The sequence below is a fragment of the Zootoca vivipara genome, chromosome 1 (genome assembly GCF_963506605.1).
Source record: "Zootoca vivipara chromosome 1, rZooViv1.1, whole genome shotgun sequence".
Taxonomy (NCBI): Eukaryota; Metazoa; Chordata; class Lepidosauria; order Squamata; family Lacertidae; genus Zootoca; species Zootoca vivipara.
Window position 1 is genome coordinate 75,934,183 of NC_083276.1, and position 27,849 is coordinate 75,962,031.

The 27,849-nt window shown below is 42.0% G+C and overlaps 1 protein-coding gene across 3 annotated transcripts in view; it reads right to left on the reverse strand.

Moving 5' to 3' along the window:
• Positions 1-27,849, reverse strand: part of TSPAN4 (tetraspanin 4) — a 522,690-nt gene that overhangs the window by 331,100 nt on the left and 163,741 nt on the right. For all 3 annotated transcript variants that reach the window (XM_035121894.2, XM_035121932.2, XM_035121904.2), the window contains one exon: positions 2,099-2,171. The gene's annotated coding sequence lies outside the window, so the exon portion shown is untranslated. The remainder of the gene's footprint in view (positions 1-2,098; positions 2,172-27,849) is intronic.

The following is a 27,849-nucleotide window of genomic DNA, read 5'->3' on the forward strand; positions in this document are numbered from 1 at the left end:
GGATGCCAAGCACTTGCAGAGACCTTTCTTCTGTTTGGCGTGCTTTACAAACATTAGCTAATTCATCCACGTGACGCCCTGGGAAGGTATGTAAAAGGAAATCACTTAGTCGGCAGCGGATGCTCTCTAAGGGCACACGAACAACCTGGGCAACAAAAGGATTTGCTGCGCTAGCAGCAAGTCTGGAAGCACAATTTATACAAGGTTGCAATGCAGCAGTGCAAGCACACACAACCATTCAGGAAAGCTTCTTTTTCAAGTGACAGGAAGGATACATGGCAGGCGTAAACCAATGACTGGATCCCTGCCAAGTGCTGAACAGGGATCCCTGCCAACTGCAGGGACAGGGTTGGCAGAAGATCTTTAGAGTGATAAGAGAAGAATCTAACAAAGAAGTCGTGTGCTACAAGGTGCGGAGGGAAGACGGAGCCCAAAGTTAAGGATTTGTCATTCACAAATAGGATAGCACCTGCTTTTTTAAAGCAAAACTTCATACATGTTATACCTCTTTTTAAATAGCAAGTCCCCAAGATTTGGAACCCAGACACATGCCAGTTCAGTGCTGAGGAATGACACCACCAGGGCTGTCTCAAGCACGTCAGTAGCCCTGGCGCCGTGGTGCAGAGATCGCTCCGGCGCCCCCGGGCCGGTGCCTTGGCGCCCCGCTCCACCCAGACTACCCCTAGAGCTGGCCCTGGACACCACCATTCCTAGGCCAGGGGCTACAGTGAACCAAACTGTCTGCTTTGGTCTCAAAGGTGTCATGAGCTAGATTCTTCCTAGAAGAGAGAAAGCCTTTTTTTCAAACCTGGAATTGGGATGGGCAGCTTGGTGAGAGTCAGGGTACTCTCTCCTTTCTCCCATTTAATAAGCTGCAATGCACAATAGCTTAAGATTCCAGTCCTGGGCTCTCACACCCTTCGAGCATCCAGCAAACAATGTAGACCAGCAAATGGATATACCCTTTCATAAATATGTCAATGTATTTTGGTTGGGGGAAAAAATAAGAATAAAAACTAACACAACCTATTAAATGCAGAGAGCTGAGGCATAAACTTGAGGCATAAAATTAAGACAATTTAAGCACTAAAAAGCAAGGAACTGTAAAACTGAGCAATTCCTGCCACTAACAGCCTGCAAGGTGGCCTTATTTCATACAGCAGTAAAACGGAAATCAAGAAACCAAGAGGACCCTTGGGATATGCATTTCAGCATCACCCTGCCACCCCCGCATTCAATTTGATAGTGTTTCTGCAAATACCAGTTATGTAAGAGCACAATTGCATTCCAGGTGATGAAAACATTAATATCTTCCCCTGCAATATCCTGCAGAGATGCTTCCCCTTCCATGTCCTCAACCCCTTTCCACACTGGCCCTTCTTTCTCCCCCGCCTCTTCCACTGACCATTAGAAAACTCTTTTTTTAAAAAAACAAAAACAAAAACTGACCCATCTTATTCTGCAGCTTGGCTGTGACCCAAAGGCCCATCATTAGAATGGTCTTGCACTTTCTTTCTGGGCCGGATTAGACCAAGTGTCTTCAACCTTTTCAGATCAGGATCCCCCACTTTTACCCCTTTTAACCCTTTAGCCAGGTGAAAACATTTCTCTGCAGCCATGCCTTTGGCTAAATAAACATCATGCGGCCTTTTAAATGTGTTTGTGAAAGGAGGGTTATTGGTTTGTTTTTGCTTCATTTTGATGTTCTCATTTTGTATTTTTTTATGTTGTTATACAAATTTAATATAATATTAATAATAACCCAAACATGCAATTGGGAACGCATTTTTATCTTTTACCATATATCTGCTCCTACACCATATAGTGCTCCTGTTGTGACCCACCTTGGATCAGTTCGTGACCCACTAGGGGTTAGAGGTTAGGGTCCTGACCCACCTATTGAAGACTAGTGGATTAGATGGTGGGCTTCAAGCTGGCACATAATGAAAAGATAGACCACACAGCTACTTCTGGCTATGCAAAGATCCCAAAATAACCCACAGCATTCCTTTAAAAATTAGAATATAGCCTCCCCACTCTTTAGGAAACTTTGTAATGACTGCTCAAGAATTAGCTTTGATCTTAAAAAATAAAGTACCTGATTTGTGGCTGCGCCAAGCTTGAACAGTTCCACAGCAGGAGCTCCTCAAAGTCTGTGAGTTTCAAACACTCTGGAAAAAGAAAAAAAAACGTGTCCAAATTAATTAATTGCCAATTAGAAGGTATATCCTACCAGGACCCAGCAACAAATCTGGGAGCACAAGTCCCCTACTGGCTAACGAGGAAGCGGTCAATGCCATTTGACTATGGTTGACACTCTTTCCCCTGTATGCAGGTGGCTATGAAAGTTTGTTTGAAAAAGGAACAGAAAGCCGACAAACAATAGCAAATGGCAGTGGTGAAGGCTGGTCCAAATCTACTGGCCTTGTTGAGTCCGGGAAAAAATAATAATGTGAAATCAAGGAGTGCCACAGCAATTCGCATGGTCTGGCCAAGGTTCTCGGAGGAAGAATTAATGGCCTCCTTTTGCCCTTCCCCTCTGCTTGCAGAGGCTACCTCTCCGAAATTCAGATTATAACCAGAGGAGGCTCTTCCACTGTAGGCTGTGCCCACTCTGAAAAGATTTAAAAAAACAAAAAGCAATTAAAGAGTCTTTGTTCAGGCATCACTACACCGATCCATGTTTCTGTGTTGTGATCTCTATCTCAGACTTCAGCATTGTAGGATACAGTCATTCCAATACCCTCACTGAAGCTTTAGAACAGTCTTCAAAGGCAGCCCCAAAGATAACACACTAGAGCAAAGTTCCCCAAACTTGGGGGGCCTGTTGTCATAATCACTGTCAAATGTCCATTTTATAGTGGGGTGGGACAATTAATTATAGTGGGATTTTGTGCAGACAAAAAAGCTGGCAATACCCCCAAACAAAAAAGGGGCATATTTTTCTTTAAAAAGTTAAAAATTAGGAAGGGCAGTGGGCGCCAAGAGAGTTGAGGACACCACACAGGAAACCCCATTACTTTAATCCAAATGGGAAAGTACTAGAACATATTTAATCCCCACCCTGCTAATGTTTAGAAGTTATACACCTGAGATTCAGTCGTGGCATCCTTCAAACCAGGTTCTGGTTCTAAGATCTGGCCCCAATTAAACCCTTTGCTTGATTTAGCTAAAAGCATTGATGCTAAGCCCAGAGGTAGCATTATTATTAATTTACAATGGGGTGGGAGGTTCATAGGCTATGAAGGACTTGTTCACAAATTTATTGACAGCTGCACAAATTATTATAGCTAGGAAGTGGAAGGGGCAAACAGAATATAAAATGGAAGAATGGTATAAAGAGGTGTGGGATATAAGCTGTTAATGATAGATTAACATGTGCCATTAAGGTAAGATGGGGAATATGCAGGAAAAATTATTTTGAGGAGATATGGAATGTGTTTGTAGAATTTGTACTGTTTAAATGGAAAGGGTCAAAGCATCGCAAGAGGTGTTGAAATTTTGGGATTGGATAGTTACAATGGAATGGTCTCGTGGGTGGGGTGCACATTTTATTATTATTATTATTACTTTGTCAAAATGATGATGATGATGATGATGATGATGATGATGATGATGATGATGTGATTTAAAGCATTGATGTATTTCCAAAATTGGATCTTTGGTAAATACACACTTGGAGTAAAGGACTGCTTATTGAAATCATTTGGCTTACTTTTGAGTTGGCATGCACAGAATCATGCTTGAGATTTGCTTATCTACCCTCAATGCAACAACAATGCGAGACTTTTAATTCAAGTCATATTGCACTGTTTAAATTTTATTAGGATGTTTTTACTGCACAATTTTGAAGAGCAACTCTGGCAAAAAGATGAATAGAAATGTTATAAATAAATAGGACACTGTTCTTAATTAGTCGAGGGGGAACCTTTTTCTCCTGTCATCTTAACAGTCGAACAGATTGCAGACTGGGCTAAATTCTGTGCCCTCTTCCAGAAATATCTATTTTCTCCATTTCTAATTGCAACCAGTCTGAAGGAAAAGCTTTCTAATTCAAAAGCTGACAGATCATAGCGTGAACTTTCATCCTGATAAAATCACTGCGTTTTTATGTTATTTTTTGGATGTTCTTAAAACACAACCATAGCTTGCTCCATTTTTGTACCAGCTATAGGTATCAACCACTTAACCACCATTTTCAATGTATATTTAACAGTAGGTTACTGAAATAATGGTAAAAGGGATTATTATACTCATTCAGAACAGCAATATATGAATACTGTTGATGTGGGGTGGAGGGCTTGGCTATTTTGTAATAAAGAAAATGCACTCTGCCTGCATTCAAATGCACTTTTTTTTTCCTTCTGAAGTTCTAGTAAGGGTAATACAGCTAGTGATTTGGTAAACATGATCCTTGAAGTGGGGTGGGGATGGCTGTTATGCACTGAGCAGACAGGATGGTGTGTGCAAAAACATAGAAAAATGAAGAGGTTTGTGTGAGCCTAGTATGGGGGAACCTGTGGCCCTCTGGATATTGTTGACCCACAACTCACATAATCCATGACCACTGGTCATACTGGCTAAGGCTGGACACCAATAACAACAATTGGAGGGCCACAGCTCCCCTAGCCTTGCCTTAAGTGTTGCATGCTATTGTCACGTTGTGGACAACGCTAATAAAGTAGGATGCAGCAAATATGCTTCCTCGTTATAGCCTTCCTTCCAATTCCAAAATCCTCCACTTGCCACCGAATGCCACTGTTCCCATTTATGACCACAGTAATGAGATATATAACTTCCACCCTAGGTTAGGCTACAAAAACCAGGCACTGAGAACTCAACAACTTGGGACCTAAGTCCCTTAAGGATCAACAGGTTCCTTATGTTCCACCTTGAACACCAAAATCTTCTGATGGGACACTTTTGGTGGTCTCCCATGCCCCTGCGATTCATTCAGCCTTCACCAGGGAAGTGTGGCAGGCCCTGCCCTGTGCAACTCCTTGCCAGAGAAGTCTGGCAGAAGTAATCCCTGCGTCTTTTAACCTTATTTTTCACAATTAACTCTTCATACAGGCCTTTGGCACTTGAATTTTTTTACCAACCAGTTTTACTGATAGGATATCAATGCTTTTAATGATGTAATTGTTTTAGTATTGCATTTTCATGCTGTACACCACCTTGCTATTTTTCTATGGAAGTGTGGTTAATATGTATTTAAATAAATATAACTATATGCAAAGCCTGTATTGGAATGGGAAATGCCGATACAAAAGACAGACTAGGAATCTGCAGTCTTCGTTCGAATGTAGTATTTCAAACGAATGCAGAAAGCTATGCTGTGTGAAAGGAAGCCGGGAAGCAAGGAAGCAAGGAAGCAAGGAAGGAAGGAAGCAAGGAAGGAAGGAAGGAAGGAAGGGACTAAGAAACGATTAGCAGAGAAAAAGCAACTATTAAGCCAGTGTTTCTCAACCTTTTTTGGGCCACGGCACACTTGTTCCATGAAAAAAATCACGAGGCACACCACCATTAAAAAAGTTTTAAAAATTAACTCTTTGCCGCCCTATATTATAATTATGACTGTAAGAAACACTTGCCAAATATTGCTTTCCGGCGGGTCAAGCTCATTGCGGCCACGGGCAGGGCGGGAGAAAGCGAGGCAAAGATGGGGGTGTGGGATAAAAGGAAGGAGGGGAGAGGGGAGCGCTTAGTGTTGGGAGAATGGCAGCTGGGCTGGAAGAGCGGCGGCGGCGGCGCCTGCGCGCGCTCCCTCCTCGCGCGCTCTAGCTCTCTGCTGCCGGGTTGGCGCCTCGCAGTTCGCGAGCCGCTACCTGCGTGCGCGCCCCGCGCGCCTGCCTCGCCTTGCCGCGACTTGGCCAACTTTTCTGCCCACCAGCTCTCGCCTGCGCTCCTCCTTCCCCCCGCCCCCTCTCCCCCCTCCCACTCTCGGCATCGGATCCCTTTACCTTGGGAGAGGAGGGAGCCTGGGCGCTGTACGGCGGCGCTGCTCTCTCTCGGGGGGTTTTCAGCAGCCGTAAAGCGGCGTGAGAGAGAAGCGGGCGGCTTTCCCTCGGTCTCCCTCCCAAAATTTATTTGCAAAAAAAAAGGGGAGGCTCTGGCCAGCTTCCTGCAGCTAGAGCGAAAGGGGACCACGATGCTGCAAAATCGCCCTTCTCACGTCACGGCACACCAGCCAGCGTCCCGCGGCACAGTAGTGTGCCGGGTAACAGCGGTTGAGAAACGCTGTATTAAGCCACTGCAGACATTTCACAGTGGAGGAAGTAATTTTCATTCTTGCTCCCAAATTTCCAACATAGACGGAAAAACTTTTTATAGCTTCACAGGGGAATTACACAAATCTTTATTTTCCAATAAAATTTTAGATTATGGCCAACAGCCCAAGGAGGTAACAAGAGAGTAAGTTGGTGAATATGACTGGAGGAAAAGTGGAGGTGATCAATATTCTGCAACGTGGTCAATAAGCAAAACAAGAAACTCCTGGAGGTACATGGGCATAATACTGCAAATAAGTGAGCAATATGTGAGTATTGAATTAGTATTGATGAGAAAACAAAGCATTAGGCTATAGATTTTTATGCACCCCCAAGGTTCACACATTGCATCAAATTAGAACAAGCCGAAAAGCACACAGCACAAGTGTCTCCATGGAAGCATGTCAAAGCGAAAAGACCACCTTCCTAAGTACTGATATAAGTAAAAAAAAAACTGCTCCCTTTCCCTTATGGGGTACACAAGAGCCCATATAGAGTCCTTTTGTAGGTTCTCTATCCATAGGAGAAAATAACAGAGACCAACCAGAGAATATTGAGAAGCAAAGCAGCTAGTAAGCCTGATCTTTATTGATTGTTGCAACAGGGTGCTCCCCCACACGCAGGAGAGAGGAGGAGGACCCAGAGTCATGTGTGCAAGCCCTTATGTAGACATTTAAAATTGCCCGCCCTAGAGTCCAAGACCACCCCCTGAAACATCATGCATACATCACAGAAGGGGTGTAGCCCAAGACCACCCCCCAGATACACCATACCTATATCACAGAAAAGGTGGCCTACAACAGAAATCTGAGTGTGTTGTTCATCTCCTGTCTGGCAAGTTACCTGATTGCATTATCTGGGTTTTGGTCACTCTTTTTTTATTATAACTACTTAATTCCTGAATGTTTGCATACTCATGTAAAAGAAACACAACTTTGCTTTCCAAAAGCCTCCTGTACCGGGTGCTCAGATCTAGCTAAGCATTGAGGTCAGAGGCTTGGTGGGCAGCGGTGGGGCTAATTCCCCCCACCCCACCCACAGCTTCACCACAACTATAAACTGTGAAGCCTGCACACCTCATAGCAGACTGAGAGAACACCTGAGATCTGCACCAGCTACCTGATCCTAAATAAGTCATAGGAAGCATGTCAATCTGCAAACCTGCTTGGGATTTGCTTGGGGTCCACAGTACTATCAGCTTCAGTACTGTACTAGTTGTGTTGCAAACATTTGCCTAAGATCACAGCAGAGCAGATGAGACATCACATCTTACTTCCACACACACATAAACATACCTAGCACAGATGGAAATACATTTAAAACCAAAGTCTGAAAATTAGTCTAGCACAGTGGTTCTCAACTGGTGGTCTGCAGACCCCAGGTTGTTCACATAACCCATTCATGGTATCTGTGGCAACATTCATGTAACAAAAACTACCATAAAGATGTCAAAAGTTTCAAAAGTAGGGGGTCCATTGCTTGGCTTTTGAAAAAGAGGGGGTCTGCAGTTCTTAGCTAACTGGGAATCATTGGTCTAGCACACTATGTTACAACTGCTTTAGAGAATTAGTGTAGTGTGATTGAAGTCATCAATAATGGACTATTACAGTCCAAGCTAATCCTCAAAGACAAGATACTTAAAGGCTAATAGCCTACCTGAAGCTGCACACACACACACACACACACACAGTTTAACTCTTTAAGAACAAGGGGACTCGGGCAAACATTCTGTTCTCTTCTGTTTACCCAGAATTCATTTAAAAAGCAATCTAAGCAGGCAGGTTTCAGTTGAAGAGTGTTTTATTGGAAGATATTTTTATTGAACGTATTTTATTGAAAAGACATAACTTGCACGAAAGAGAATATTGCTGGAGTACTGTCTTTTCTACCATTAACAAAAGAGCTTCCATAGAACAAGACAAGTACAGGACAAGAGTCAGATCAAGAAATAATGTGCACTTAAGAATATTCTTAAATTAGGATGAGAACTGAAGAAACCCATTAAAGAGGTGAATGATATCAAAGCAAAACTGTATAAATAATCATAGGGTTGAATCCTACCATAAGGGCCATCTATACAGGAATATTTTGCCCAATGTCAGGGCTCGAACTCATGACCTTGAGATCGAGTCTCATGCTGGGCTCTTTTTCCACTGCCTCATTCTCTCCTACAACCAATGGCCACTACGTCCAGGGTTCTTCTTACTGGCACACCTTGCCACTTGTCATTCCTTGAACCATACCAAGTGGCAGTGTGTGTGACAGAGAGAACTTGCTGGTATTGGTCTAGGAACCCCTAGAACAAGGCACAAGTTATTCTGGCTCCTGTTTTCAAGCTTTGGCCTTTAAAATCTGAAAATTTCAGCGACTGTTCTTGGCATACCAAATATTTGATCAATGAAGTGTCAGAAACATGGGGGGGGGGAGGCAGAAATGTGGTTCACTCTATGTTGCATATTGCAGTTTTTAGACACTTGGTTGGTGGAAAAGTACAAACTTTAAAATCTTTAGGACAATATTGTTATTAAGTAGGCACGTCACCATTTTTACAACATAATGCCTAGTGATTCATTATGCAATAAACATACATTCATTATGCTGTAAGTGTACTGAAAAACAAATAGAACAGCAAAACCCTTTCTAACTTTACTTTGTATTTTATGGTTTCAACTGCTGCTCATATTTTTATTATTATTTGGAATGCTTTTTTAAAAACGTTGTTGTGGCTAATTGAAATATATACAGTGGTGCCTCGCAAGACAAATTTAATTCGTTCTGTGAGTCAATTCATTTTGCGAAAAATTCGTCTAGTGAATCCCATAGGAATGCATTGAAATTATTATTTTTTTGCCCATAGGAATGCATTAATTGAATTTCAATGCATTCCTATGGGAAACCGCGATTCACTAGACGAATTTTTCACAAAATGAATTCGTCTAGCGAGGCAACCTCCGCTCGAAAAACCTCTTCGTTAAGCGAAAAATTAGTCTTACAGGGCATTCGTCTAGCGAGGCACCACTGTATGTTACTGCTTCATATTTTTTTGTTTTAATACACTGCCTTTAGAAGGCTTTCACCTTTAAACACAGAAAATATCACAAATAAACAATAAAATACAAATTTGCACTGAGGGCATGCCACAATCTAATGTTAGGTTTTGCACAATGATAGGAGATGCATTAATTAAGTTTGTTGATGTTAATGAATGGGCCCAGTTCAAACGAGCAATGTGAATACTTAACAGTAAGGTTTGTGTTTACATGTTTCTACCCACCACCCACCTCCAGCTTCAAGAAGAGTTTGGAAGCTCTCCCTTCCAGTTTAGAGTAGCTGGAGCTTGTCAGGGCCAGAGCTAGACACTCTGGCACCTGAGGCAGACCTCAAAATGGCACTATGGTGTGAGGTGTGAGGGAAGATCTACATCAGGAACAAGGTGGAGGGGAAAGATCTACACTGGGATCTGCTGCCCCTGTGGATCCTGCTGTCTGAAGGAGTCACCTCACCTTGCCTCATGGGTTGTTGCATCACCCAAACCTAACAAACTGTGGTTACTCTCAACTATGGGGTTGGTTTTTTTTAAAACAAACTAACTTAAAACTTTGAATTATGAAGCAGCTTGCTTAAACAAGCCATAGTTAACATTAGCCACCATTTAGGGTTTGAACAGCATGCTAAACTGTGGCTAGTAAAAATCAGAAGCAAACACTTCTTATCTCACAGCTATGCTGGAGGAGAAATGTGGGGGGTAGTGCATTAGCTGAGGCTTACTGAGACTTCTTCTTACTATGGTTTAGTACAGGCACCCCCAAACTTCGGCCCTCCAGATGTTTTGGACTACAATTTCCATCATCCCTGACCACTGGTCCTGTTAGCTAGGGATCATGGGAGTTTTAGGCCAAAACATCTGGAGGGCTGCAGTTTGGGGATGCCTGGTTTAGTAGGATGTCTGAATGCTATTTTTACAATAAAAACAGTACAGTCCTTTGCTTCGGATTCTGAAGTTCAGAGGCATAAAAGGTAAAGGGACCCCTGACCATTAGGTCCAGTCGTGACCGACTCTGGGGTTGCGCGCTCTTCTCGCATTATTGGCCGAGGGAGCCGGCGTACAGCTTCCAGGTCATGTGGCCAGCATGACAAAGCCGCTTCTGGCAAACCAGAGCAGCACACGGAAACGCTGTTTACCTTCCCGCTGTAGCGGTTCCTATTTATCTACTTGCACTTTGACGTGCTTTTGAACTGCTAGGTTGGCAGGAGCTGGGACCGAGGAATGGGAGCTCACCCCGTCACAGGGATTCGAACCGCCGACCTTCTGATCAGCAAGCCCTAGACTCTGTGGTTTAACCACAGTGCCACTTCTTAAATTTCTTCTTAAATTACTTCTTAAATTTCCACACTGAACATTTCCACACTGAAATTTCACACTCCACAAAGAATTAAACTGCAGACTGTCCTCACTGCAGCAATTTCCAAAGTGGCATTAATTACATTCAGCTTAATGGATGCCATAATGCAATTAGTAGTGATTGTTGTTCACCTGTATCTCTTAGTAGGGATATTTTGATTTGTACCCTGATCAATTGCTCGATTTATTTATTTTTTCAAAACCACATTACAAAACAATTAACAGTCTAAACGTTAAAACTGCTAGCCAAAACAGCAAAAGTTTTCGCCTTCAGATAGGTTTTCTGATAGGCTTGCAATTAAGAACATTGTGGCACTTACATTAAACAAGTCTGATGAATTGATGAGAATTTAAAAAACAAAAAACCTTCCCATATCTCAGTAGGATTTATTTATTAACACCACACAGACATCTCAACAAAGAAAAGGGTCTTATTGTGGTAAACAACTGAAATACAATGAAATAACATCATGTTGAAGGTGAGCGGAACCTCTGGGGGATGACCTTCGACAATACAAGTTAGTAATCCTTATTTCATTACGAGGCAAATTAAGAGAGATTGTAGTTAAGAACAGATTGGTTAAAGATGGATAAACATGACATGATAGGAAGTGTCAACAGGGATTTTTTTCTAAAGGAAATCCACAGATCAGAAACAGATTGGAGGCCAGGAAGTGGATTGCAGAGGCTAAAAGCTTTTCTACAGTCGGTTTAAAGATTCCTCATGGTGCTTTTCCCCCCACCAAGCTGCTGCTATTACCAAGTTGTGTACTTTGCTGTCTATAAGCAGTTCAGTTTGTGCTGTCCTTGTGTTGTCTTTGGACATTAGCACTAAACCACAGTTTAGCATTACTCCACTCTCCACCTCCAATAAGGCTATAGGAAAGAGAATAAAACTCAGTGGGGTGCATCCCTGAATACTTGTCCTTTTCACTTGGAAATAAGCCATCTTTTTATGACCTGCTTTTGTGTGTTGTGCCATCTCTTTTGAGGGTTGTGTTTCAGGGGATGCACAAACATTAGCATTTTCTTTATAAAATAGGCATTTTTGGAATACATGATACTCATACTATTTGGAACATGAAGAGCAAAATATCAACAGGGTCCTAAACTGTCCTTCCCTGATGACTTAGTGAGGGAAATGAGACAGGATGGCAAGTTTATACTGAACTGTCCTCTCATCAATATAAGGAGACAGCAGCCCTAATCCTATTTACAGTACATGGAAGTAAGCCCAATATAATGGAATGACACTTAATTTTGAGTGGACAGGATATATGGTTTTGTGATGGGTCATTACGCACTTCATTGACTTAGTTTTTTGCAGCAAAACACCACATATTGTGGCATCTTAACGAGAAAGGGGGCCGCCCCTCTTGAAATTCATAAACTTTGAAAGGGAACGCACAACGGTAACGCACAAAGGTAAATGGATCTGTTGATGGATGAGCTATGCAAGTCTATTTTGTGTGGGTGTGGGTGTGTATCTGCATCAGTGGATGATTAAAATTAATAAATGTTTTTCCAAAATAAATATATATATTTATAAAATCTCCATCCCCAAAGAGACTTTGCAATCATCCAGAGCAGTTAGGAAAAGATACACACCAATTATGCCTCTTCTTTTTCCTTTTAAAAAGAGCAATGTGCCATGGCATCATTCTCTACAAATGAAATAGGTGTGTTCATGATTCAAAATGTGGCATAATTCACATTCACACACACACACACACAGGCTCAAAACATCTGCCTCTTCGAAGACACAAACCAGAAGAATTTGATAACATGGTCTGTTGGAGTGTAGCACTAACAGCCTGCAGCTACATCTGACCTCCAGTTAATTGACTGACAAATCATTAAAGTCCGGGGCCAGGAAATTTCTTCTCTCATTTCCTATCACCTTCACCAGCACAACATCTAATGGTCCCACAGTTGCATTTTACAGGCTACTAAAAAAGGAAAGACACCACTTTGAAATTTATGAGGAGCCTGGGGAAGCTACTGAGTACCACCTTTTCTTCTTTCGTTCTTCATGCCGCAGGCATAAATTTGTTTCACTGCTTGTTCCTGCGCTTAAACAGTTGTGTCTATCTAGCACTAATATATTTGCCCCGCTTCCTGCTTCAGAAATGTTCATCAACACTCTTTTCTTCTTGTCTCTGGCTTAGACAAAAAAGTGAATTTGCGCATAACCAGGGTGAAAATGGGTTGCTGCTGCTGCTGCTGCTGCTGCTGTTTGGAGAGGCAAGACTATTCTGCATATTGCTATGTACTTCCCACTTCCCAAAGCAATGAAAACTTACAAGAACTTCCTTACCTGAACTCTGATTCTTTTTGAAGATGGGGTGCCCTTAAGGCACTCTATAATATTTGTGTTTGCTTACAAATCTTCAAATCAAGCACAGATGAAGGCACATAAGAAGATCAGAATAGCCTGCTGGATCAGTCTAATAGCTAGGATGGTCCTATGTCCTACTTTGCAGAGAGAGGACAGTCCTCTGTTTGGAAGGGAGAGTAGCAAATCCGAAGTTGCCCATCATTAGACCCACAATGCTGCCCATTGTGAAAGCACAAGGACAACTTAATGGCGCAGAAAAATAAACTGAGGTAATTTAATCCATTTACAAAATGTGATGGCGTGATCACCGTTTGCAAACTTCTATACCAATAATGTTTGGCAGAAAAGAGTATTTACACAGCACAGTCATACCTCATGATACATCCGCTTCATGTTGCATCTTTTCACGTTACGGATGCGCCGAACCCGGAAGTCCTGGAACAGGCTACTTCCGGGTTCAGCGCATCCTTAACCTGCGTGTATGCGCAGAAGCGCCACATTGCGTCATGCGCGTGCGCAGATGCGGCGCTTCAGGATGCGGCCTTTTCATGTTGCGAACGGGCTGCCAGAACAGATCCCGTTCGCAACATGAGGTACCACTGTAAATCAGACATGTAGTTTGATGTTTCAGTCCATAATATTAAAGCTCTGAAATACCAGAATAGTCCCTAGAGAAGACAATTGCTTCTCTAAATAACATTGAGAGTTTTTACAGGGCCTCAAATAAGTGTTATAATAAAATAAAATGCTTTTAATAATAACAACAGTAAAAATAAAAAGAATGACCATGTGAGATTATAGCATCATATTGCACATGAGGCTACCTTTGAAGATGGTTCTGAAACTACAACTAGTGCAGAACAGAAAAGCTAGATTGTTAAGTAAGACAAGAAGGTGTAAATATATAACAATTAAAAATGCTGGTCAACCATTAAAGCATTATATGCTTGAGGCAAAACAGAAAGTGCTCTCCCACTCTATTGCCTCTGCCATCGTGCCGCCCACGTCCAGCAGATCTCACCGGAAATCACTGCCAATGCCTGTACTGCTTCTCTGCCAGTGACAAAGGTGGTGGAGTGTGGGGGCCCTGTGTGCCTTGGCCATTTTCGCAGCCTGAGGTGGCTGCTTCACATTGCTTCATGGGTGGTTCAGCTTTGATAATATGGATTGGCACCATTATACCTAAAGGATCACCTTTCCCCATATGAACTGACCAGGACCCTGAAAATAGTCATTTGAGGCATTTATCTGCATGCCACCTTTGAAGGAGGTTCAGAGCCTTTCCGTAACAGCTCCCCATCTACGGAATTCTCTCCCCATGGACACCCACGTTTGCGCAGCACCAATGACTGTGTGTTTCTAATCTATGTTTTAAATAAGTGTATGCATAATTTATTGATGTATTTCATTCTCCTAGTAAATTGCTTCAGGACCTCTTCTTGTGGAAAGTAATAAATTCAATAAACCTAACCTGTGAGCTTCCTGACTGCAGAATGGACATCTCTTTACTTCTGGGTCTGCTTAGTGCAGATAGTCCAAGGACTGCTAGCTTGTGACAAACAAAGCTACTGTATTAACAGATGCATTCATCTGTCTGCACTCAACAGCAATAGATTCTGAGTCACAGATTCTGGGAGTAGCAAAATCCAGTGTTCCTGAACTAGAAGTCAAAACTTCATTTAGCTTTGAAGCTGAAGTAACAAGGAAGGTTGACAGGTTGAGAGGTTGCAGGGCAATCACTAAATCGTAAATGACAACTAGTAAAAGTGTTTTTTTCTTTAACAAGCTAGAAATCTTAGGGTCTTTGATCTGTTCTGTTGTACAAACGTAGTAGGTCTTAACTGACCGGAAGCTAGTTAAGCAAGCTCTTTAAAAGCAGCTGTGAGCTTCCCAAAAGAAACACGGGACAAAAAATGCAGTGAACAGCTGCTTAGCCTTATGCTGTAATAGACTACAAAATCCATAAAGCATGAATGAAAATTCAGCCTTCAGGGCATGTTTCTCTTTTTAAAAAATATAATGAGAGCATGGTGAACATGAGAAGATTACAAGAAACTCAATGGATTTTGATTCGTTCAGTAGCAGAAGTGAGAGGGAAGGAAATAGAGGGATCCATTTGTTTCAAATTTGGTGAAATTCTCAACTATGCCTATTGAATTGGAGGAGGATTTTAGGTCTACTTGAAAAGAAGTGGGATGAAGTCCACCCCATTTTGAGCACTGTATTTATACCCCTCAGATGTACAGAAATCTGTCCTGTTTTACAAAGCTTGAAGACATCTACAGCTGTATCTGAAGGACAATAGTCCTCTCAAGAAGAGGAAAATATCCAAATGAAGCCTCACTAAACAGGAGTGTGCAGACATGATGTGTGGAGGGATTAGGGGCATCTTTAACATATGCAAGGATCCAACAGGCAGGTAAGTGTATGGCAGGCATATACTATGTATAGTATAGTATATGGTAGTATAATATAGTATAGTATAGTATAGTATAGTATAGTATAGTATAGTATAGTATAGTATAGTATAGTATATACTAACCACCATCTCAATTTTTTGAGTGGTGGTCCTATGTCGCTAAAATGGCACCACCTGCCCACAAGAGGGATGTTTCAACAGACTCTAGGGAACCTCAAGGTTGGCAGAAGTACGACAAATATGATTATTATTTTTAAACCAGCTTAATGTAAAAACCCCACCCCTCAAATAATGCAGTGTAATCAGAAGTGAGTGTGCTTATTGGCTGCAGAATGCTGACTGATAGATGTGGGGAAGAGAAATGGGAAACGAGAGAGATGGAGGAAGGGAACGGAGTTAATACATGGCAAAATGAACAGGTGCACTCCCCACACAGCAATGTTTTGTAGCACGTTCTGCTTGTCAAGACCAATTTTCAAATGTTTGCAGGTGTGTACTGGTCCAATTGCAGAAGTGTTAAAACAGAGACAACCATTAGGCCAACAATTTCTAGTATGCACACTGCATATTGATTTTCATTCTTTCAGAAGCTCTTCCACAATCTCTTGGCTATTAAAACTCTGGTGAGGGGAAGGACGACAACAGTTACAACAATAGAGCGCTGGTACAGTACTAGAAGACAAGGCAGCCTTGTGTTGTTGAAATGGTGTGCTAAACACTGAAAAGCCCACCAGTAGTGTCAACTCTAAATGCCACCTTCAATTAGGTCAGGTTGGAAGCATCCCCTGATTCCATCATTGAAACGACAATCCTAAGGATATTGTCCTGTGAATAAGCCCCACTGAGTGAACGTGCATGGGATTGTGCTGCACAGCTGTGGAAATAAAGCAAAATACCACTGTAACTGAAATTGACATTTGTCTAATGTAGAAAAGAGGATGAACAACAGCTCCCCCCCTCCCTTAGGGAAAAGATTGCAAGTATAAACAAAGCTATTAGAAGGATAATCTGCACCAAACTGCCAAAACATGATTAATTATTGAAATTCGTATAAAAAAGGGAAACTTTAACAATAGATTCTCTGGAGGGTTGTGCTAAAAACTGCAGAACATATTTTCTTCAAAACTGCTCTCTCCTCAGCCCACCCCAAGCCTCATTTTATGCAAGGTGATTGCTCTGCGGTTCCAAACAGGGTTGCCATTTTTTTTGGTACTGTCTCTTCTCCTGCCCATTTAGCTGATAAAACCTTTTTCTACAATTTATCAACATGTACTGGGGGAGAAGAACATCACCTGCTAAATGTTGTGTATCTTGGGTTGCTGTGAAAGGTAAAGTTGCCACATTCCAGGCCCCCAAATCCATTTATGCAAGTTGTTTTCTAATTATGTTAATCAAACTCATTAACTGTGCATTTCCTACCAATGTTCCCCCCCCATCTGCTCCTCACAAATACCACCAAAAGCTGTGGAGGGAGCAGTAGAACAGCTCATGCCATTAAAGAGTGGAAGCTCCAAGTACGGTATAAGGGGAAACCTTCATCACAATATTTAATTGTAGGAGAAGTTAAGGCTGCATTGCAGCCTTTATGAGGAAAGGAAAACCTGGCAGTTTGGTGGGAATAAGAACATAAGCAGAACCCTCCTGGATCAGGCCAAAGGCCCATCTAGTTTAACATCCTGCTTTCACAGCAGTCAACCAGTTGCCTACAGGAAGCCCACAAGCTAGAGTTGAGTGCATCACCAACTCTCCCCACTTGGGCTCCCCAGGAACCGCTATTCGAAGGCATATTGCCCCCTGAGAGTGGAGGCAGAACCCAGCCATCATGGTTAGCAGCCCTATAATATATGAATTGGTTTAATCTCCTTTTAAAGCCATCACTACGCCTTCTAGGAACAAATTCCACAGATTAATTTGTGGTATGTGAAAAAAATACTTTCTTGTGCAGGTCCTTCAGCTTATAGTGTAAAGAGGATGCTTAAAGGTGTGCTGGGCTGTATGCCTAGAATTTAGCTCTCCAGGCTATATGTCAACCCCGGTTAAAAGAATGGGGCATTCTGTTTAAAAAATAAAATAAAAAAGATGCAAACACAGTTCCCTTGGATGGGATATAAAACTTCTAATGAGCATATATATCACCTCACATTCTGCTTATGCGGGGAAACAATGAAACACTTTGAGGGAGAAATGCATGCATGGTTTTTGATAATAATGCAGATATAAACAGTGAAGAATGACTAATTACCAGGGAACGAAATTATATGACAGGGTTGGGAATCTGGGTTTAGCTTGCCACATTTTACTTTATGATATTCAGCAAGCTTGCAATCCCCCTCCCTTCCAATTTTGCCAAATGGGGGTGGAAACCTATTTATTATTTTTTTATTTCATAAAATTTATACACTGCTTGATTGTGGGGGGCGGGGTGGGGGTGGACCTCAAAGCAGTTTACAAAAAGATAAAATAACAAAATAAAGGAAAAATTACAACCCTACACACACACACACACACACACACACACACACAATAATACTAGAAGAGATTAAAATTACCTCAACTTTCTAAGCATCTGGGTAGGCTTGTCTAAACAAGAATGTTTTCAGCAGGCACCAAAAATCTGCAGACAATGTTGCACCCTGGCTTGGGAATTGAACATCAAACTGATACAACAAATTATGACCACAAACTTGGGTTCCCAATTCCAAAAGGCCAAACTAGATGAACTATTCACACAATTAGCAATTATGTTAATTGTGTTTTTTAACTACTGTAATTAATTACTTATGCTTTTGTGGTGGCTGCCGAGCTTCCTCAGTCTGCCTCATGCATGGGCCGGCCCTGCCCTTGTGCCCAATTGTGTGAGAGAGTGACATTTATGCCTCAGTCTAAGAGACTAATCTACATACACAGCAGTTGTGATGCTTTTATTGGATTGTATCGTGTATACTTGAAGTGGGGGAATCACATGCTTATATGCTTGTCTATATTTATTTTAAAACTTAACTTACCTCCCTGCACATAGGGGGCAAAGCACCTAATGGAGATATGTGCAGGTATGCTTTAGTTTGGTTTTTTTTGTGGGGAAGGATTCAAACAGGTAATCCTTGCTGTAGTCTGAAGCGACATGGTGGATCATGGTGTGGGGGGGATATTAGCTGGTTTTCTACACCTTACCTGGTTAATTCATCCTGTTGGATTAAGAATGGTCTGTTCACCTAAATCTTTGAACAGGCCATTATAGCACATTGCACAATGCACAACAGCATCACATACAGAAGCAAAGCCCCAACAATTACAATAAAACTGTCACACTTATCTACCGTTAACATGCAAAACACCTGAACTTCTGCCAGAAACTCTGCTTTGATCCCACTGCATTTTCAGGTTTATTTTAATTACTGACAATAATCCTGTCTATGCGAAAGAGGCGGGTGAGTAGAAGCTGGAGGAGGGAACCACTACAGTCTGAAGAACTTTCCTTGAAATTGATCATAACAGTAGTAAAATGTGAGGCTATAGATAAGATTCAAAATGTGAGAGCAAGGAAGAGTGCTGGTAACAGCAGTATCAGCAGCACAGCACCAAAACAAAAGCATCGAAAGCAATCATTTCCAAACAGAAGTCCATTCAAATGGCTTTTAGTCGCCAGAATTCACGTCCTCTTCTCAAGAGCAACACAGGGGTGAGAATTCAACATCTGAATTGTATATTCCAAATGTAATTTTTGCAGTTCCCCCCCCCCTATAACGCAGCATTAAAAATGTTTTGAATGCAAATCTATTGTACCAATAATATTTTTTTCCTGTTCTAAACAGTCTACTGCACAAAGAATGCAAGGGGGGGGGACGATACTGAAGTCTCGAAGTCCTCACAGTTAGATCCCCCCCGCCAGTTTGTCTTTCTAATCCCTTGAATTGACATATTTCTCTGCCATAAATCCCATTATTATTTTATCCCACTGACCACAACCTGTACCCACAAACATCCTTCAAATCAATGAGAATAAGGAAACAGGACAACAAGACACTGATGCTCTCTTGAAGCTGAAATGTCAGTCTCTTCTTGTCTTACTTACGTCAGCTTTTTAAGTAACTGCAAAGGCTACACTGCAGAGAATATGTAAACCAAATCTAGGCATTACAGAAAAATTACCTATGAGAATTTGTGGATGTATAGATCAATAGCTTGAAGACAGGTTTCTCACACATCTCATCGAAGGGATTACAATGCAGGTATGACAGTGCCGTGAATTACTTCAATCCTCACTTAAGACAGGAAAAAGAGGATGCAACTACTCCGTTACTAAGCACAAAATCATGAATCCTAAAGAAATAAAACACAAGATGTAGCAACGTATATTTTCAGAAATCAGCTAGCACTGGTCCATGAGACCTCTTAGGGGTAAACTAGACAGAAAAAAATACATATCACTTGGGAAGACAGGCAAACTAATGTCAGTGTACTGGAAGAAGTAAAGATCCCCAGTGTCGAAGCAATGATTCTTCAGCATCAACTTTGTTGGACTGGTCATGTTGTTCAGATGCCTGATTATCATATTCCAAAGCAACTACTCTATTCACAACTTAAGAATGGAAAGTGAAATGCCAGTGGACAACAAAAGACACTCTCAAAGCAAATCTTTAAAAATGCAGTATAAGCACAGGTAATTGGGAAACACTGGCCTGCAAGTGCTCCAATTGGAGAATAGCCTCTACCAAAGGTGTCATGCACTTTGAAGAAGCACAAACTCAGGACGAAAGGGAGAAATGTGCTAAGAGGAAGGCACGTTTGGCAGATCCTCAACATGATCAACTCCCACCCGAAAACCTATGTCCCCACTGTGGAAGGACATGTGGCTCCTGAATTGACCTCCACAGTCGCCTACGGACAATCTTACTCAGCTACGAGTGATCGCCAAAGAAGAAGAAACTGGACATAATGTTAAACATGTCACTGAATTCCATGCTTGGGATTCCCTTCCTTGCAGCAGCTGGGGATGGGGGAGAACAAGATAAAAATTTCCAGTTCTCACCTGCTTCATCCCACCCCCAAAGGAGAGGGCACCTGGAGAAGGACCTCTGAAGATAATGTCAACTTTCAAGCAGGTACTCAGGGTTTTCATGCCCTCCTTCCCAATCTTATTTTCAGAACAACCTTGTGAGGTAGTTTGAGCTGAGAGAAAGTGCCTAGTGCAAGGTACGCTTCACAGGTGAGTGGGGACCTGAGCCTAGCTCTCCCCAGTTCTAGCCCTACACTCCAACCACTTCCATGAGCTGGGTAAAAATCACTGATGTGCGTAGCACCAAATCATCTCCAGGACCACAGACTTATAACAAAAATTGCTTGTCTACTGGGCCTCTCCACTAGAAGCTGTAACTACATGAGCTAATGAAAAGAACTCTAATGACATTTTCTTCCACACTTTAGATTTATTCTTGGAGAAAAAAGCTGGGACAAAATTGTTGCAAAGAAAGAGCAAATCCTCTTTATTACCTGCTATGATTCCTGGACAGGGGCAGACTTTGGAAATTTGGAGCTCCCCACCCATGTTTCTTATTTTCACAAGAATTCCTTTTGGTACAGTTGCTTTTTGTATATTTCTTCTCAGTATTTATTACTTTGCACCATGTGTGGAAGAATCGTCCGTCCTGCCCTAAATCTGGTGCAGTCCCTGGATGTCCCTAGACTCTTCCATACCTCTTCACTGAGCCGTGGTTGGCACTGCAAGATAGGAAGCTTCTGCTCATTCACTTTATGACATTAGCCCAATGCCAAAGTACCCTATGACACAATAAGGGATGCAATTGGAAGAGAGGTGGAGATGCGAAGTTTTCTTCATTAGCACTTTCATTATATCAACTTCTCATCTTGTTCAAAGAGAAGAGTATCACGAACTGTCCCCATAGGTCATTTGATAGTCTATCGTTATATACAGCAGTTGTGGAATGGCTTGTGCTAACTTTGAAGACCAAATATATGCAGCCACTGACAATATACCTCAGGAATGCAACAGCAACCATTACAGAGAAGGGCTGGAAGCCACAATACAAATACTTCCTCACTGAGCAATGACAACTCAGGCCTGGTCTGCACACATGCAATAGGAAGAGGTGGAAGAATGGAGTGCACCACTTTGGACTGCAGGGACAAGAATCACAGTTTTGGATGCTTCCATACATTCAAAAATGATAACCCTTTTGTAAGCAGGAAACCAGCACAGCAGGCAGCAGCCTGGACATTCCCTGATTAATTTGTTTTCTAACTGAAGGGAGCTTCTTTTTTGTATTATAGGAGGAGCATCCAACAGTGGGGTCCCTCACCTGCAGCCTTAGAGTTTAGTCAACCCTACCACCAAATTCTGCTACATGTATATCAGTCTTAATTCATTTTTATCTGGAGCCAAAATGAATTATTCTCAACACATTTCTGCCACAAATAAAGATGTCTTTAAAAAAAATAGCGCACAACAGTGTATGAACCAGTAATAGTGATGATTCAGCTGCTATTGGTCAGGAAATTCTTCTGGCAAGTATCTAAACTTTTAAAAAGAAGTTTGGCACATTTTAGTAGGATTCCCACTTCAGACCAACAAATAACTTAACCAACATAATGATACAGTATCTGAAAGCATCTGATACACAAAAACACACAACAAAGTGCAGATTGTCTGGTTCTGTCAGTTCAGTGAGCGGTGCATCCTGTTCCGAATGCCACTAAGGGTGTAACCCTAATGGTGGTCAAACACTGGCTAAGAGCTTGTTGAACGTACCATAACTATTACTCTGCCAGGAGACAGGGAGGCCTGCCCATGGGGTGACAGTTACACTGCTAAAGACCCTGTTATGCCCATGTAAAGGAGCACAGGACTTTTTGGGGGGTGATGTCAGGGCAGCCAAGGATCCTAAGTCAGAGCTCTGCCATGGAATTCCTAACCACCACCACCTGCAGTTACCTCCTTGTGCAATGGCTCCAGATGCCAACAGCAGCCCGATGCAAAAAGATTAAGTCTGCGTTCAGCTGACACAGGCTCTCCCTATGGACCACTGTGGATTGCCCAGTCCCGGTGCCAAAATAACACTACCCCTCAGCTCGCCAGGTGTTTGGTAGATTGTGGTGACTGCAATTTACCTAGGGAGGAAGGCGCATGCAGCGGACTCTGCCCACATGCCTTTCTTCCCATTGCAATTGCACACCCTTTGGGCAGGCAGAGGAGAGTGCGGTTGCCAGCACCAAATGGGAGGGAGAGTGGAGGCATGCAGTAGCCTCTCTGCCCATCTTGCACCTCCTTGCTGCCCAGCTGATTAGAACTGGGAGAAGCTGAGGAGTGTGCCTGTGCATATCTGGCCTATGGGTGTGTGCACCAAATGCATGTAAGTGTTTGGCCACCACGGAATAAAGCCCTCAGGGCCATAAAGGTTGCCCATCCAAGTCTTGTCTCCATGCCAGTAAAGGTTTCTCCTGCTTTCTTCCATTAGCCTTCTCTTAAAAACACAGGAGCAGAGTCAATTAAAAAGTGGCAACCCCCTGTGTCAATAGCATGCATGATTTGGCTAAGTTAGCTTTGGGGACAAATTCAGGGGTTATGGAGAGGAACTATTGGAACAGTCCAAGGTCTCCGCTGAGTGAAGGAGGCTAAATTATTTATTTACATTGATTCTAAGGCCTTGCTGCCTAATGGATGGCATAATAATCTCAATGCACAAGAAAAGAAACAGAGACAGCCCAAGAATTACAGGCCCATTACTCTGTTGGACATCTCATCTGAATCTATGGTTCTTATTTGTTAACTAAATTGGAATACTGGGTTGACACCAATCAAATAATTGCAAAACAGAATGGCTTCCAGAATGGAGAATTACCAGAGATTGGTGCTTTACTTTAAGCCCAGTTAATAGCCAAATATACTACAGCTTCCAGAGAGACTGTACAATGCACAAAAAATACACTGACTTTGTTAATTTTACATCAGCTTCCAACCTTATGGATAGACAGTGCTTTTGAGGCAAGTTACTCAAGACAGTACACTCTTAAGGATATTTACTTGTAAGTAACACCACTTTACTCAATAAGGCTCTCAAAATAAATAAGTTTAGAATAGAGTCACTAAGTGTGTTTAAGTGTAAGAATTGCAGTCCACCCTTGATAAAAGGTCTACTGTTTATAATACGGACTTAATATTTCAAAACAAAATTGGGAAGCACAGTTGGGCAGATGGCAAATTAAATTTTATTTTACATATTTTAAATATTTATATTCTGCTCCTCAATCTTAGCTTCCAAACAACAACTGGAAATAAAATAAAATCAATAAAAAATAAAACTAAAAATACTGGGGAAAGAACCGTCAAAGGGACATAAACAAGAACAAGTGCCTGCTTAGCACAGTTGGTTAGAGCAGGGGTCAGCAAACTTTTTCAGCAGGGGACCAGTCCACTGTCCCTCAAACCTTGCGGGGAGCTGGACTATATTGGGGGGGGGGGGAAATGAATGAATTCCTATGCCCCACAAATAACCCAGAGATGCATTTTAAATAAAAACACACATTCTACTCATGTAAAAACATGCTGATTCCTGGACCATCCGCAGGCCGGATTGAGAAGGCCCAGTCCCTGGGCCTTAGTTTGCCTACCCATGGGTTAGAGAATGGTGCTGTTAACACCAAGCTTGCAGGTTCAATCCCCATATGGGACAGCTGCATCTTCCTGCATTGCAGGGGGTTGGACTAAATGATCCTCAGGGTCCCTTCCAACTCTACGATTCTATGATTCTAAGGTGTTGAGTACAGCTAGCTGTTGGTTCTCTTCAACATCTGTCAGTGATCAAAGAACCTTCTAGTCCTCAAGTTTCCCATTCCCCAGCTCAGCAGCTCAGCAGTGCTGTCTTACGTGATGATGTTAAGGCAGTTTTCAGTTATCGAAGAAGGCATGCACAGCCTATTTAAGAAGTTTGGGACTTATTACTCTCAAGAGCGTATTTGTATTAATTACTCCAAACTAAAGTAGTGCTTTTTGGTAGGCACTTGGGAGCACATAAATGGACAATTAATGGTCATCAAATAGGACGAAAGAAGGTTTTCAAGTACACTGGAGTCCATTTTAGTCAAGCTTCCCTCTTCAAATCCATTTCCTTCCTACTAATGAGAAGTAGTGAAGTCCTTACGGTCTGTATTCCATTTTCTCTGGCAAGAGGAAATCTATTCCACATATACTCTGGATCATCCAAAAATACTGGCAAAGCATGTCAAATTTCTGTCCTCTGATATGCCCATTCCCATAGCCTATATGCAGTAATAGATTTCTCCAGTTACCCTATGCCCTATTTTAAGACAGTAGCAGGAGTATCTATTCCCCCACCCCAGCCTTACCTTTAGATCTGGTCAAAGAATGGGCAGAACCAGGATATCATCAGAAATTAGAAGCATTAGCTAAGCATCCCCAATAATTCCAGTTTAGCATCTTCAATGAGTATCTTGGACGTGCCAAGAGCTCACCTTGCCACATACTGTTCTCCACAAAGAGGCCCACCCGCCACCTTCTGAAAACACAAGAGGGGGGGAATCCATTTTTACAAGCCAGCCTACAGAACCAAGACTTCAAAACAGGACAGTGAGATGGGATGATTTATCACAAGAAGGAGCCTATATAGCTGCTGGAGTTTGTACTCTTACATGTACTTTCTACATTATGTATGATATTTCAAGTCAAGCCATGAATGATGGATGCAGAGAACAGCATTACAATGAATCCCCTTCTCTGCTCCTTATTCTCTCTCTCTACTATGCACCAAAGAAACCTACTATCACAATACTTTCAGGTGTCATTTTCGTATTAAACACAGAAGGACAAGTACACACACTCACACAGGTCAGTATCCTTTGTTATTAGGTCAAACAAGTCAAGGGTCAGAAAAGTCAATTTAGCCAAGTATGGAAGAACATTGCAGAGGATTTGAGGGGGAAGAATTGCCTTGGGGATTGAGGAAGGAATTTCTTGAAACCAATAGGATCTGCTCGTAAATCTCCAGGGAATCTCCAATGTCTGAAGCTCTGGAAAGGAAGCTGGAAAATTACCTATCACATATGCATTCTGTAACAATAGTGACTTCTATATTGGTAAAAAGCCTCTTTAGAGATAGTAATAGGCCAACTAATTTAAAAATTCCACCCGTCTCCTTTGCAATTAAGAGCAGCAGAGGAAAACAGTGAAGGTAAAAACATACTAACTACTGCACCAGTATCCCTGGCTAGACGCTGACATCTGAACTAGTGAAATAAATAAAAGCTATTACATTGCTTGGATGTGACTGATCAAGCTCGGTAACTCTTCCTGACATTCAATTAGCCAAGTGTTTTAAAGAGCTATTGCCACTTTAAATAGTCTGCAACTCTTCAGGTAACACAACTATATTAATGCTTTCTATGAAGCATGCAGCACACACACAAAAAATCTTATGTTGAAACCCAAACTTGCTATTCCATCAGCGGATTTCTCATAGCAATATCTCTCAGTCAAAAGCAGAGCTGGTTTGTAATAGAAGAAAAACATTTTTTATTTATTTAACCATTAGACCATAGCCTTGCCTCCAGTGTGTTCTGGGTGCAGAGAGCTCATCCAAGTCAACTAAGTAACCAGGGGTTTAGCTTGCTTACCTCCTGGGTAGTTTGGTTACCTTTTTATTTAGACTTGCATTTTTTTTAAAAAAAATTGAAAGCTTAGAGTCAGGGCCCCCTGCTGGCTGCAGACATGGTACATTTCAATTAAATTCCCAAGTGAGTTTAGACAGTTCTTTCTTTCTTTCTTTCTTTCTTTCTTTCTTTCTTTCTTTCTTTCTTTCTTTCTTTTGTTATAAAATAATATTGGGGGGGTTGCAGGACACCATTACTAATGAACAGAGAGGGGTGACCGAACCTGACAGCTGCAGTTACCCAGAATCCCTCGCAACACCACCTTCTTCGCCTCTGCTCCACTCCAGAGACCCGCACCCCTCCCACTTGAACTCAACCCTACCTTAAGGAAGGCTTAAGGATCAGCATATGCGCACATTTCCACATGACTAGCAAGTTGGGAGCCATAATTTGCTGTCAGTGGTATCTCATTCACAATGGAAGACTCCTCTGAACAAAAGACAGTGATCAACTCTTATAAAAATGTTAATTTCTCTTTGTGTTTAGGAATTCACACCTGGGAGGGGTGATAGGAGGACTAGGAGAGGTGTCAAAAGTGCTCAGATTTCTACCTTGAACCCTCCTTTTTTGTGAGGTATTGATTACATAGCTGTGATGTAGGAATGATGTATTGGGGGCGTTTCTTGGTGATGGGGAAACTGATAAAAGTGGAGGTTCTCTTTTTTTCTGGGTTTCTTCCTTGTTCTCCTGCATGAGGGGAAGGACCCTGTTGCAACAGCAAATAAAGGCTTTGCTTCTCAAACTTCTCTGGTTGGCCTCTGTTATATATTCTCTGACCGATGGAGAACCCAATAAGGCTCTTGTGTACCCCATAAGGGAATAAGAGCAGATTTTTGCTTAGAACACTTTCTTTCTTTCTGCCGTAGCACAACCTTTGCAGACAGAGCGTGTTCTCTGTGGGTAGAAAAGAGATGAGGGTGCCATGCACCCTCTTTATCTAATACACTCCCACATTCACATGCCTTTTCCCATTAGCTTACCTTTTGTATTGGAACTGGCAGGCTAGATCTGACTTCTTTCAGAAAAGCATAAAAACACTTCAATCAGCCCCCCCCCCCACTTCTTAAAAATGTAAACAACGTAACTAGGGCTGATGGAAACACTTTGTCTTGAATAAACAGAGTATTAAACATTTAAGGCAAGGATTTGCAACAAGCCGTTTTCTCTTGTGGCCCAATTCGCATGCTACTTTCATGTGTCTATCACCGCACTACCTATACGTGTACAGAACTAATGAAATGTCTTAAGATATGGAGCATGTGGATGCATAAGTAAGCTCCTATGGCCTTTCTGCACACTACAGAAAACTGATTTCTAGAACTGCCAGGCCTCATTTCTTTCATTTATTTTCTGCTTTGAAAACACTGACATTTTCCCCGCTTCAAGCAAGGGAAGGGGAATAATAACAACAACAAAATTAGAGTCAGGGTGGGGGGACTTCATAGCAACAGGTAATATTTCAGTGGAGTGAAAACAGGTTTCTAGTGTGTTTAGGGCTGTACAAGAATTAATTCCCACTTCAAAAGACTAGGAAATACATCCATATTGTCTGCATTCTGCAAAGTCTGCTTTAGACGTTTGCATGATGAGATGGCAGAATCCTTGTCATATCCTGTGATTGGTTGTAAACAGGGCACTTGTGGGTTCCCCTCACAGAAAAACTTGAAACCAAGAGAGAGGAGATAGAAACTTTGTCATGACTGGTATTGGCCAATGGCCCCAAGCACTCAATGGGGACAAA